This window comes from Mastomys coucha, unplaced genomic scaffold (genome assembly GCF_008632895.1).
Source record: "Mastomys coucha isolate ucsf_1 unplaced genomic scaffold, UCSF_Mcou_1 pScaffold1, whole genome shotgun sequence".
Taxonomy (NCBI): Eukaryota; Metazoa; Chordata; class Mammalia; order Rodentia; family Muridae; genus Mastomys; species Mastomys coucha.
Genome location: NW_022196891.1, coordinates 28638708 through 28650316, shown reverse-complemented (window position 1 = coordinate 28650316; position 11609 = coordinate 28638708). Strand labels below are relative to the sequence as shown.

The 11609-nt window shown below is 51.8% G+C and overlaps 1 long non-coding RNA gene across 1 annotated transcript in view; it reads right to left on the bottom strand.

Moving 5' to 3' along the window:
• The window catches only part of LOC116099065, a 33528-nt gene extending 27446 nt beyond the window's left edge, over positions 1 to 6082 (bottom strand). Inside the window, exon 1 of the long non-coding RNA XR_004122057.1 lies at positions 4803 to 6082. This is a non-coding gene — a long non-coding RNA (uncharacterized LOC116099065). The remainder of the gene's footprint in view (positions 1 to 4802) is intronic.
• Positions 6083 to 11609: the final 5527 nt, after the last annotated feature.

Here is an 11609-nt window from a genome sequence, read left to right as displayed (position 1 = left end):
CACACACACACACACACACACACACACACACACACCCTGTTCCTGCCATTACCCCGTCCCAGAACCACAAGTCAGTACTGGTCAATCCTGTCCCTTCTTCAGACAACTCAAGTGTGCCCTCCTATTTCTGGAATCGTGAATGCCAGACTCAGCACACGCCCGACAAGCCCCAAGAAGGCTCTGGGATGGGGGGAGCATTTAGGGGACTCTCTGAAGCTATTTCTGGGACTAAAGACCTGGTGGGGTTGGGGGTGGTAGTAACAGCCTTTTGGTGTCTGGCTCAGGCCTGGAGGGACCTCACTTGAAACATAGAGGGAATGGAGGCAGGTCAAAAGGGCCCCACCTCCTTTAGCCAGAAAAACCCTGCCTCCTCAAGCCGCTTTCTCTGTCCCCAAGGCATTACAAGGCCACAGTTCAGTGAGAGCACAAGACACAGGTGCCATTTCTGGTGTCCCTACCCTCCGAGTTCACCCTAAGCTTCCAGCTCTGTTAGTTGTGGGAGCCTGAGTCCAGATGGCCAAAGACGCATTCTCTATACCAGCAGACCACTGCGGGGGGTTGGGGGGAACTCCTTGTCCCAGCCTCTCATATCCTCTACATATCCTCAGGTCTGCCTCTCCAACATCCTAAGAATTCCCAGGAAAAATGACTCAAGAGGCCAAACCAGAGCCACTGAGAAGGCTGTTTGCCACTTTGGTCCCCAGGTTGTCCTCTGATCTCCACATATATGTTCTGGATCACATGCCCACACACATACACGCTCACAAAACAAATAAACGTAGGTTTTTAAAAGCACTCGCAGCATCCTGTCTGCGGGGTCTACCACCCTAAGCGGCAGAGAGTAGGTACTCTGCTGCTCAGGTGTCCCATTCAGCTAAGGCCAGGATTCGGGAAAGTTCTGATCTGACAGAGGCCCCATTCATCCTGTGGCTGCCTCCCATTGTCCCTCATGACTCCACACATTCTTGGGCCTCTAATGAGAAGCTGAGACTGCCACCAGGTCTGCTCTGCCCTGCACTTGTCAGGGTAATGCTGTGGCCTGTGCGTGGCAGGTGCTGGGGGAGGGTGGGCGGGGCCAGAAAAAAAAGAAAGAAAAAAAAGGAGGAAAGAAAAAGGAGGTGGGGTATGAGAGCAGGGGCAGGATGGTAGGTAGAGGCAGAACAGAGATGCCCAGAGGAACTGAAGGGGATGGAGGTGAAGGGACATGGAAATGTTAAACATCTTCCACAAGTAACAGGAGCTTGTCGTTTCTCAAAGTGGAAACTCTCGTGTATTTACCCAGCATCTATTAATTATATCCAGTCATATCAACACATAGTTACAGCTAAGGAAACTGAGACTTTCTTGGAGCTTTCCCACCCCCTTTTACTAAGGGATGTGTGATAGGGGAAGAGTATAAAGGGGGGGGGAAGAACACATAAAGCACAGGGTGCTAGATGTCCGAGGGCTGAAACAACACTTGAGAGTGTTAGGGAAGTGAAAGAATGACGGAGGGATGAAGAGGGGGCCCAGGATAGAAACCTACAGCGTCCCTGACCTTCAGCCATTCCCACTGGGGCTCTCTGCCTGTTGGGAAAGCTGACACAGAGGGCAGGTGAGGTACTCTTTCTTCAACTCTGCACAAACCGGAGAACCCAGGTCCAGCTGGAATTGAAGCCCGTATCACTGGGAAAATACAAGCTTTTTAGGAATTCCCCTCTTATAACACTTCCTTAAAGGGCTTCAGGCTGCTTCTGAGTCTTGGGGTTGACAATGGTTCAAGCTAAAGACAAGGAGAGTCAGAGAAAGGTCAGGGATAGACTCGACTCAGCCCAATCACAGAATACCACTATTCCCAGAGACAGCCAAACACATGCACACAAGCATTCTCCGGATCTACGTGGGACACGCAGTGGGCCCATAATAAACGGGATGTTGGTGTGGAGGTCTTTCAAAAGTTCAATTAGCCAACCCCCATTGAGATTCATGGGTCCACAACAGAAGTAATTTTCAGAGGTTCTTCTTCTAGACTTATGTGTCTTCTGGGGATACTTCGACTGAGACCAGGAGACCTGTCTGAGCCCATGGTGGCAGAGCAATGGGGCATTGGGAAGATGCTAAGTTACTTGCTCTCACCAGCCTGAGTGCTTGTAGGACCTAGGCTGTGGGGTGTGGCGAAGAGCAGGGTAGCAAATCTGATTCCACCCACCATGGTGGGAGGCGCTGCTGAAGGTCCACAGGAACCTCAAGAGATTCAATCTGCTGCTCTTGCTCCAAATAGACCTCCCAATTTGGAACCGTGTTTGGGATGGATCTGTGAGTACATCCGTGTGCATCCTGGCTAGGTAAATGACCCAGACGGCTAGGACCGGCTAGGACCTGAAGGACCGACCCTTCAGCTTCCCGTGCACTATCTTCCAGACTGGAACCAGGCCAGCAGTGGGCTTGCCACAAGGGACCGGATGGATTCCCTCTTTCTAGGCCACTGGGTAGCGTTCTCCATGGTTTGAGTCTACCCTGTACACCCTCCATTTCTGTCCCAAAGCATGAACAAAACAGCTCAGGTTCTCTCTCACTTAACAGCTTGAGATTCCCCTGGAGGAGGTAGATGCTGCTCCATTGAACAGGAAACCACAAAGAAGTCAGGCGTGCATTTTCTTTTGCCCAGGGGCTTTCTCCAGTTGCCCTTTTCTGAACATTTCCAGGCAAAGAGAGGCAGCTTCTAGCCTGGCAGGTCCTTGGGCTCTTAGAGGAAGAGTGAAGAGGAGGAAGAAAAAAGGAGGAGGAGGGAGAAGAGGAGGAGGAGGAGGAGGAAGAAACAGCAGACCGATAACAGCCTTGGGCAAATCAAAGTCGAGAAGCCCTGAGAAGACAGCAGGGCGGAAGCCAGAGAGACAGGTCTCTCCAGCCTTAGTGCCATCAGCTCTCTAAGCCCTACCAAGCTAAGTGATAGGAGAAAGAGTTCAAGGAGCTTACGTCAACAGAGTTCAAGTTTCCCAAGCACAGAACCCAGGCTACAGTTCTGGTTCTCAGTCAACCATGTTGCTAAAGAAAAATATGATAATGAGCCACTGGCAAATCTGCATTCAGTTTGCCTGAGAATATCATGAACAAAATCAGAAGGTTCTCATGTCTGCCTCGGCCTAGTCCTTCCGTTTCAGCCATGTCCCCTAACCCTCAAAAGATGATAAGGCGCATGGAGACAACCAGCCCTTCGGTAAATGTGCATTAAGCTCCACAAACAATGGTCAAACACTGTGCAAGACCCTGAGATAGGACTCATGCTGGCAGTCCAGTGGAGGACAAGCCACCACACACGACTGTGAGTCAGAGCTGCCGGAGGTCTCCATCCATAAGTCTTATGACACGGTTCCAAGGAACGGGGTTAGACATGGCCATACCTACTGTCAGGCCTCTGTGTCCTCATCATGTCCTTAGGAGAGTGATCCGGCTTCTGAAGCCTGCCTCCTGGATAATCATATCCTTCTATGTATGGCAAGAGGGTGGAAGCGGGAGGAGGTGCCCCAGTAGCCCCACAGAGGAAGCTGTGTCTAGAGTCTGAGGAGCATAGAAGAGCCTGCATCTGTCACAGCTTTGATGGAACTGGACAATTTGAAAAGTAAATTGTTTCCAGCCTAATGTCTGCCTCAGCTGGAGCACCCTTGGAGGTGGAAAGACAGGCCCCCCCTGGGGACTTCGTGGAAGACAGTCCTTTTCTCTCAATACAGAACCTAGTCTCACCAAGGACCTGACTTCCACTGCTAAGTTAGCCTTGAGCTAAGTTGCTCACTGGCAGAGGAAAGCACCTTTGAAAATTCACCAGGGGAGATTGAATCAGAGCAGGGGAGAAGAGAGTGCTGATGAAGATTGAAGGCTGTACACCGGTGCTTCCAAGGGGAGGCTGTGGCATGTTGGTTTCCAAGGAGGGCTCTCCCTGTAACCCCCAGGCGCCCTCTCCTGATCAGCTCTGGACAGGCAGGGACCTTCCTCTAAGGGGACTCTACCCGTGTTCAGGGACCCTTTCCTCAGGAAGGGGAGGATCTATTTTCGTCAAGGCTGCCTTGCTGGGCCTCTATCCCTAGCCAGGGTTTCTCCTCCTGGGTGGCCTCTCTTCGGCCCTTGTTAGGTATGCAAGGGCCCCCGTGGGGGAAGAGGGGTGGGAGGAAGCTCAAAGCCCACAGGTCCTATCAGACCCCCAAAGCCACAATGACTGGAGAAGGAAGAAGCTGGTCTACCCCTCCTCTCGGGTACATATTTGCCTCACATTCGCGGGAGTTGGTGGTTTTGCACTGGACATGGCTTCCTCACAGTCTCTTACACAAGGGCTTCCAGGACCTCTCTCTCTGCTCTGTCCTACCAGACACCGCTGTTTCTCCCTTCTACGGGCCGAATGCACAGGTGCCACAAAGTCCTGGTCCCTGCCTCAGTTACAGCCCCTTCTTCATCTCATTCCACAAGGCGGCGAAGGGAAAAGGGAAGCTCTCGGAGTGGCTTTCACTCACCAGGGGAGGGAGACCCAAGCTTTTAGAGAGCTAGCACCCTCACATTCCCTCCTGAAGCGCACTAGCTGTGAAATCCTTCAGAAGGAACAAAGGCAATGGAGCCTGGATGGGGGGCTTCCTTTTTGTCTAGCCAGGACAGTGGTTGGCGCAGGCGGCAGCGGAGCAGATCTGGCTTTCAGGTGAGCCTGCCGGAGCCGGAGAAGCCCCTGCCCAACCCAAAACAGAGACGCCAGTCCTTGGCGGTTCCCGGCCCCCCAACCCGGCCCGCAGAGGGGTCGCCGACTCCCAGCACTTTCTGCCTGTTTTCTGCTCAGTACTCACAGTTCGGATGCTGAGCCGGCTCCTCTCTTGCACTCACTTCCTTTGTCTCCCTCTTTCCCTCTCCCTCTCCCACCTCTCTCTTCCCTCCCGGTCTGATTCTCGGCTGTAGCTTCCAGCGGAGAAAAATAATTATTCTTCTCAATGGGTTCGCACGGGGCGCGCGCGCGTACACACACACACACACACACACACACACGCTCACAAACTGCCTGGGTACCCAATCAATGCACAAATCTTCGGGGTCCCTTTAACCTCTGCGGATGACTCCGGGAGTTAATTATGAAGCCTATTTCGGCATGGCATAAATATGCATTAAGGGATGAAATGACAACCGACGCGCTGAACTTCAGGGAACTGGCATTTAGACAGACTTCGTCTCGCCCCCGCCCCTCTCCTGCTTGCTCCCTTGGCCTCACAAACCACCTCCAAAGCCTCGCGCCCTCCGGGGCTCGCAGGGGCCATCGCCGGCTCCTCCGGCGTCCCCTGCGGCGGGGCAGACCCTCGCGGGCCGCCTCCCTCCAGCCCTGGCCCCGCAGCCCGCCCGATCCCAGCCCCGATCGGGTTTCCTTCTGAGAGCAGCCGCTGGCTGCGTCCCGGGAGGAGCCGGAGGCGGCCAGCTACCTGCCCGCACGCTCGAGTTGTGCGCGGGCGAGAAAGCCCGGGAAGCGGGTCCCGCTCCCTGCCCCGTGCTGCCACCTCCTTCGCATCCCGACCCGCACCCACACGCGCGCCCTTACACACGCGCGCGCACACACGCACACTCACACGCACCGCCCGCCCGGCGCGCATCGGCACTCCCGCGCGCGCTCACACTCAGGGCTGTAACAAAGGAAGGGGCCAGCGCTGCCTTACTTTTCTTCCGCTTCTCTTTTGCGGCCCCACAGCCCGGCCCGGCGCCCGGCCCACCCGCCCTCCACGCCCCCCGACGGCGGCGGGTTGCCGGCAGCCGGAGCGGCGCGGCGCGGCGCGGCGGCAACTTTGCGCCCGGCGGGCGGGAGACAAAAGCGGCGGTGGCGCTGCTGCCGCCGGAGGCCGCGCGGCCAAGGTGTGCTCGCTAATTGTCAGGAAATGTGTGTGTGTGTGCGTGTGTGTGTGTGTGTGTGCGTGTGTGCGCGGCCCGAGCCCGCGGGCGGGGGAGGGGTGGCCGCGGGAGCGGGAGAGAGGACCAGGGGACCACCCCACCCCCCAGCCCACGCCACTCGCCCGCGCCCGGCACCCGAACCGGGATTAGAGAATAAATTATCTGCTGTCTTCTCATTGGGCCGCGGTCGAGGACGCCGTCGGCGGCGCCGGGCTGGGAGCTCGCCCAGCTCTTTGCATTCACTGCACAGCTCCGGCTCGCCTCTCTTCGCGGGGGCTGAGAGCCCGCGGCTGGACTCCAGACACCAGAGGACACCAGCCGTCTGGCCACGCCGCCCCTCCTCCGACCTAGCCTGACCCCCCTACTTTCTTCTCAGGGTGTCTAGTGACAAGAGATTGGGGGTAGAGTGGGGGTCTCAGGGAGCAAGAGCTTGGTACCTCTCCCCTTTCCCTTCACATCCCCCCTCCTCCGAAGGAGGAAAGTGCTGAGTAACTGGGGACCAACATCTGGGCCTCAGCCATCACATCCAGAGGGCTTAGAGGGTCCTACTAGGGGATCGCTTCAATGACCTGGGCCCTGGCCTCCATTCCTACGGGACAATAATGAGAAAGACAGAGAAAGAAAGGATACCTCTATCTGTCCTCCAGCTTTTTCAACTCCAACCCAGGCTTGCTCTGCATACTTCCTGGACCTGCCTTTGACCCTCCAGGGAAGAGAACTTAAAACTACTTGCATAGGAAATGCCCTCTAGGAGCTCCTTGCCAAGAACCCATTCATTTATTTAGCAAGCAACACTTGGACCATCCTGCGTGGTGACATCAACTAAGGAGGCGCCAGGAGTACCAAGCAAAGTAGCAAGACTGAGAACAGGCAAAAGCCAGCCTGGGAGAGCATAGGTGCCCCTCTATGATATGGTCTGAACCCCAAAGCAGGAAATGATTCGTTTCCCTTCAGTCATTCATGCAATGAATGATTTAGCATGTCTTATATGCCAAGTTCTGGGGTGAGCATTGGGGATATACCCCGTCCCCTGGAGCACACAGTCTGGCGGGAAAATGGGCACTGGTGTGATAGGAGCTAATTAGGAAGTGTGTGTGTGTGTGTGTGTGTGTGTGTGTGTGTGTGTGTGTGTGTGTGTAATGAGGGGCCCAGAAAGGTTTCTCTGAGAAAAGGAGGAGCTAAAGGATGAAAGATGGAATGTGGAGGGAAGAAGAGAGTTCTAAACAGGGATTTGTAGGTCTGTGGTCTGCTGGTAACTGCTCATTTTTTAAGCAACCACATGTCCAAATTATAGACAAGATGCACAGAGGGAGGGAGGCCTGGGGAAATTAGGAATGGTCCTTAGAGTTATTCTTCAGGTTCTGCAAAGTAACACATACTGCCATCTTTCAAAAGCAGCCCGTGTGTCTATCCTACTGCTGTCTGTTGCGACTGAGCCAAATGGGCGTTTGCTAATCCAGACATCCTAGTGAAGAGACATTCTCACTCCACGTCATCTTGTAACACTGGGCCATCATGTGGGAGATGCTACCACGCACTGGCTGGGCTCCCTTTCTGTGAGCTGGGATAGTTGGCTCGCTCAGCACATCTGTCTTTGTCCAGTGTGGGTTCTCACAACAGATTTGCGGCTATGTTTCTGTCCCGCAGATAAACCAGAAACTGAATCAACAAGAGAGAGCGGCCTGCCTGGTGCCACACACGGATTCAGTGCTCAAGCAGAGTTTGTGGCTTTCTGCCTTCTCTCTTCTAGCACACAGCATGCCTCCCTGCTGCTGTCAGTCATCCTGATGAGGACATGGGCTAAGGGGTCCTGTGGCTTTGCCAGAGCCTTCAGCACCTGGGACAGGGCTCTGCACTCCTTTTCTCACCCCAACCAGCTTCCCCAAGAGAAGGGATAAATCAAGAATGAATTTAGGCAGGGCAATGGTGGCACATTGCCTTTAATCCCAGCACTTGGGAGGCAGAGGCAGGAGGATTTCTGAGTTCGAGGCCAGCCTGGTCTACAGAATGAGTTCCAGGACAGCCAGGGCTACACAGAGAAACCCTGTCTCGGAGAGGAAAAAAAAAAAAAAGGAATGAATTTAGGAGCAAGTCGTTGAGGACACTGGATGAGCCTTGAACTTTGGATTTGCATACTGCCTTTCTGAGCCATAGTTCATTTCTTCATCTGCCAAATGGTACTCACAATATGTGGGAAGTTCTCATGAAGACTAAACTTGTAACGTGTGGAGCATCTGTGGAAAAATACACAAGCCATTGATTGGCAACAGTAGTTACTTCTGGGAAGGACTGGGTGGGGGCAGTGCCTACATATAAAATGTATTGTTTAGTAGTTACAAGGCTGGGCCTGTGTTATCTGTGCAAAATAAATAATGCAGCATTTTTACGGGATAGTAAAACAATGTAACAACACTTCATGTATCTTTCTTGAACTGGGCGGGGTTTTGTAGCCTGAAACACCAAGGTTGAGGAAGATCACTGTCTCTTTTAGAAAGTGGGTGTGGCCTGGGCGTTTGCACACAACCCCGGGCTCAGGCATAGATGGTTAGCCAGCTCTCAGGTTTTCTAGCCTAGAAGCTCTGCAGTTCAAACCCTGGTCACAGAGGAAAACAGTATCTGCAGGGCATGCTGCTGAGAACAGAAGGGTCAGGGTGCAAAAGACCGGAGGTCTTAACCACTCCCCCCGACCCCGACCCAAGTGGGCCCTCGTGTCCAGAGAGGATAGATGGGAAACATTCGGGTCTGGAAACTTGCATTGTACTTCTCAAGCTGAATAATCCAGTTTCCTGCCTGACAGCCTGTGGCTTGCAGAAAAAAAAGCTGAGAGCAACAGGTGCAAACCTAAGAAAGAGAGGGCGCCTTCTCCTGTTACCTGCAGGTATTGCATCCTGAGCCAGGACAGGGCAGCCATTCATCAGGCTGCACAAAGAGATGCTCTTTCAACTACATGAAGACCAGGCCGGGTCACCTCAGACACTGGCATGACATCAGTGGGAACCTTAGAGGCCTGCAAGAGGGAAGCAATAGCCGGTGGTATTGGGGGAGGGGTTGGAAGAGGAAGGAAACATCTTGGAGAAGGACAAGCCTGTTGTGGTCCCAAGGAGGAGGGCAGATATGATGGGAGAGACTAGAAAGGTAGAAATGAAAATAAGTACAGGGGAGCTGGAAAGATGGCTCATAGGGTAAGAGCACTTGCTAGACCATCTTAAGGACCCAAGTTCAAGTCCTAGTGACCCATGTAAAAAGGCAGGTGTGGTAAGGGCCACCTGTAACCCCACTACTGTGTGAAATGGAAAATTCTGGTTTCTTTGGAAACTCAGTTGTGTCACGTGATATTTTTCTGGAAGCTGTTTTATGAAAGGTCCTGTCATGTTTGTCTGGATGCTGTCTTATGAGAGGGGATGTTTTGCTGAGATAGACACAAGAGAGGATGTTTTGTTGGAGCAAATGCTTAAGAGGGTGCATTTGGAAAGAGTACAAGTAGAACCTCACAAACACCGAGAGGACACTCTTTTTCTTTTTCCTCTTTTCTTTTTTTTAAATATTTATTTATTGTATGTATACAACTGTACCATAGCTGTCTTCAGACACACCAGAAGAGGGCATCAGATCCCGTTACAGATGATTGTAAGCCACCATGTGGATGCTGGGAATTGAACTCAGGACCTCTGGAAGAGTGGTCAGTGCTCTTAACTGCTGAGCTATCTCTCCAGCCTCAAGAGAACACTTTTGCCTTGCTACTCTTTGCAATGATTCACTGGTCTTCACTTCAAAGAGAGAAACATGCCAAAGAACTTCTTGTGGTATTCTGGATGATTTTTGCCATTTCAACTGATGTGGGCAGAGTCTGCGTAGCCTTGCTGTGTCTGCTGGATCAAGCCGCTGCTACTGACTTGTGTTTGATTTCGCTATTGGACTGGACTGTTGGTATCCTGACCAATAAGAGTTGAATCGCCTCAAAGGACTACTAAACAGGTCCACAATCCCCTTTTCCTATTAGCCTTCTTTCTCTCCTACCTCTGGTCAGTGGCTAGAAGGGAGGTTGAAGCATCTAAGAACCCTAGATAAAGTAGGTTTAGGGAAAAATCTAAGCCTACAACTGTAGAGGGGTCGAGACAACATGGTTACTGGGCACACTGGCTGCCAGCCCATCTCTGGGTTCAGTGAGAGACTCCATCTAATAAGGTAGTGAGTGATAAGGCAGGATGGCCAACATCCCCTCTGGTCTCAGTACACACACACCACACACACACACACACAGGCACACAGAAAGAAAAAATGCACAATACACAGAAAAAAAAAGTATAAGAGGCTGAGGAAATGGCTTGGTGGGTAACTCCTGAGGACCTGAATTCAGATCCTAAGTACCCATATTTTAAGAAGGCAGGGAAGGGCTGGAGAGATGTCTCAACGATTAAGAGCACCGACTGCTCTTCCAGGTCCTGAGTTCAATTCCCAGCAACCACATGGTGGCTCACAACCATCTGTAACAGGATCTGATGCCCTCTTCTGGTGTGTCTGAAGAGAGCAATGGTGTACTCATATACATTAAATAAATAAACCTTTAAAAAAAAAAAGAAGAAGCTGGGCGGTGGTGGCACACGCCTTTAATCCCTGCACTTGGGAGGCAGAGGCAGGCGGATTTCTGAGTTCGAGGCCAGCCTGGTCTACAGAGTGAGTTCCAGGACAGCCAGAGCTATACAGAGAAACCCTGTCTCGAAAAAACCAAAAAATAAATAAATAAATAAATAAATAAAATAAAAAATTTAAATAAAAGAAGAAGAAGGCAAGGGGAAAATGGATTTAGGGAGGCAGAGATAGTATGGTCCTGGGGACTGCGTGCTGGACAGCCATGCAGTCTAGCCAGTCTGAGTTCAGTGATTTTAGTGAACTTCACATTTGGTAAGAGATCCTGTTTAAAAACACTAAAGTTATAAAGGAAAACACATGACATTGACCCATGGCCTTCATACATGTGTACACTGGACACACACACATCAAGTAGGATAATCCTTCCATAGAAATGCCAAGTATGGTGGTTCAGCACTGCAATTGCAACATTTGAGAGGTGGAAGCAGGAAGATCATGAGTTCTAGGTCTGGGCTACACAATGAGACCCACCTTTTTTAAAGTTTATTTTATGCATGAGTCCACTGTCACTGTCTTCAGACACACTAGAAGAGGGCATCGGATCCCATTACAGATGGAGCCACCATGTAGCTGGGAAAGACCTTCCTAGGCCTTTGACTTTGTTTGTTTGAGACAGTGTCTCACTTGGGTCGCCCCTTTCTAACCTGTAATTTACTATGTAAACCAGGCTGGACTCAGTTTCACAGAGATCTGCCTGCCTTCGCCTCTTGAATGTTGGGATTAAAATAATACCCCACCATACTTCAACCTTCTCCCTTTAAAAAAGGGGGTGGGGGGCTGAATGGATGGCTCAGCAGTTAAGAACACTGACTGCTCTTTCAGAGGTCCTGAGTTCGATTCCCAGCAACCACATGGTGGCTCACAACCATCTATAATGGATTCTTATACCCTCTTCTGGTGTGTCTGAAGACAGCAACAATGTTCTCACATATATAAAATAAATATTTTTTAAAAAGAAAGAAAGAGAGAAAGAGAGAGAGAGAGAAAGGACTGGCGAGATGGCCCAGAGGGTAAGAGCACTGACTGCTCTTCCGAAGGTCCTGAGTTCAGATCCCAGCAACCACATGATGGCTCAC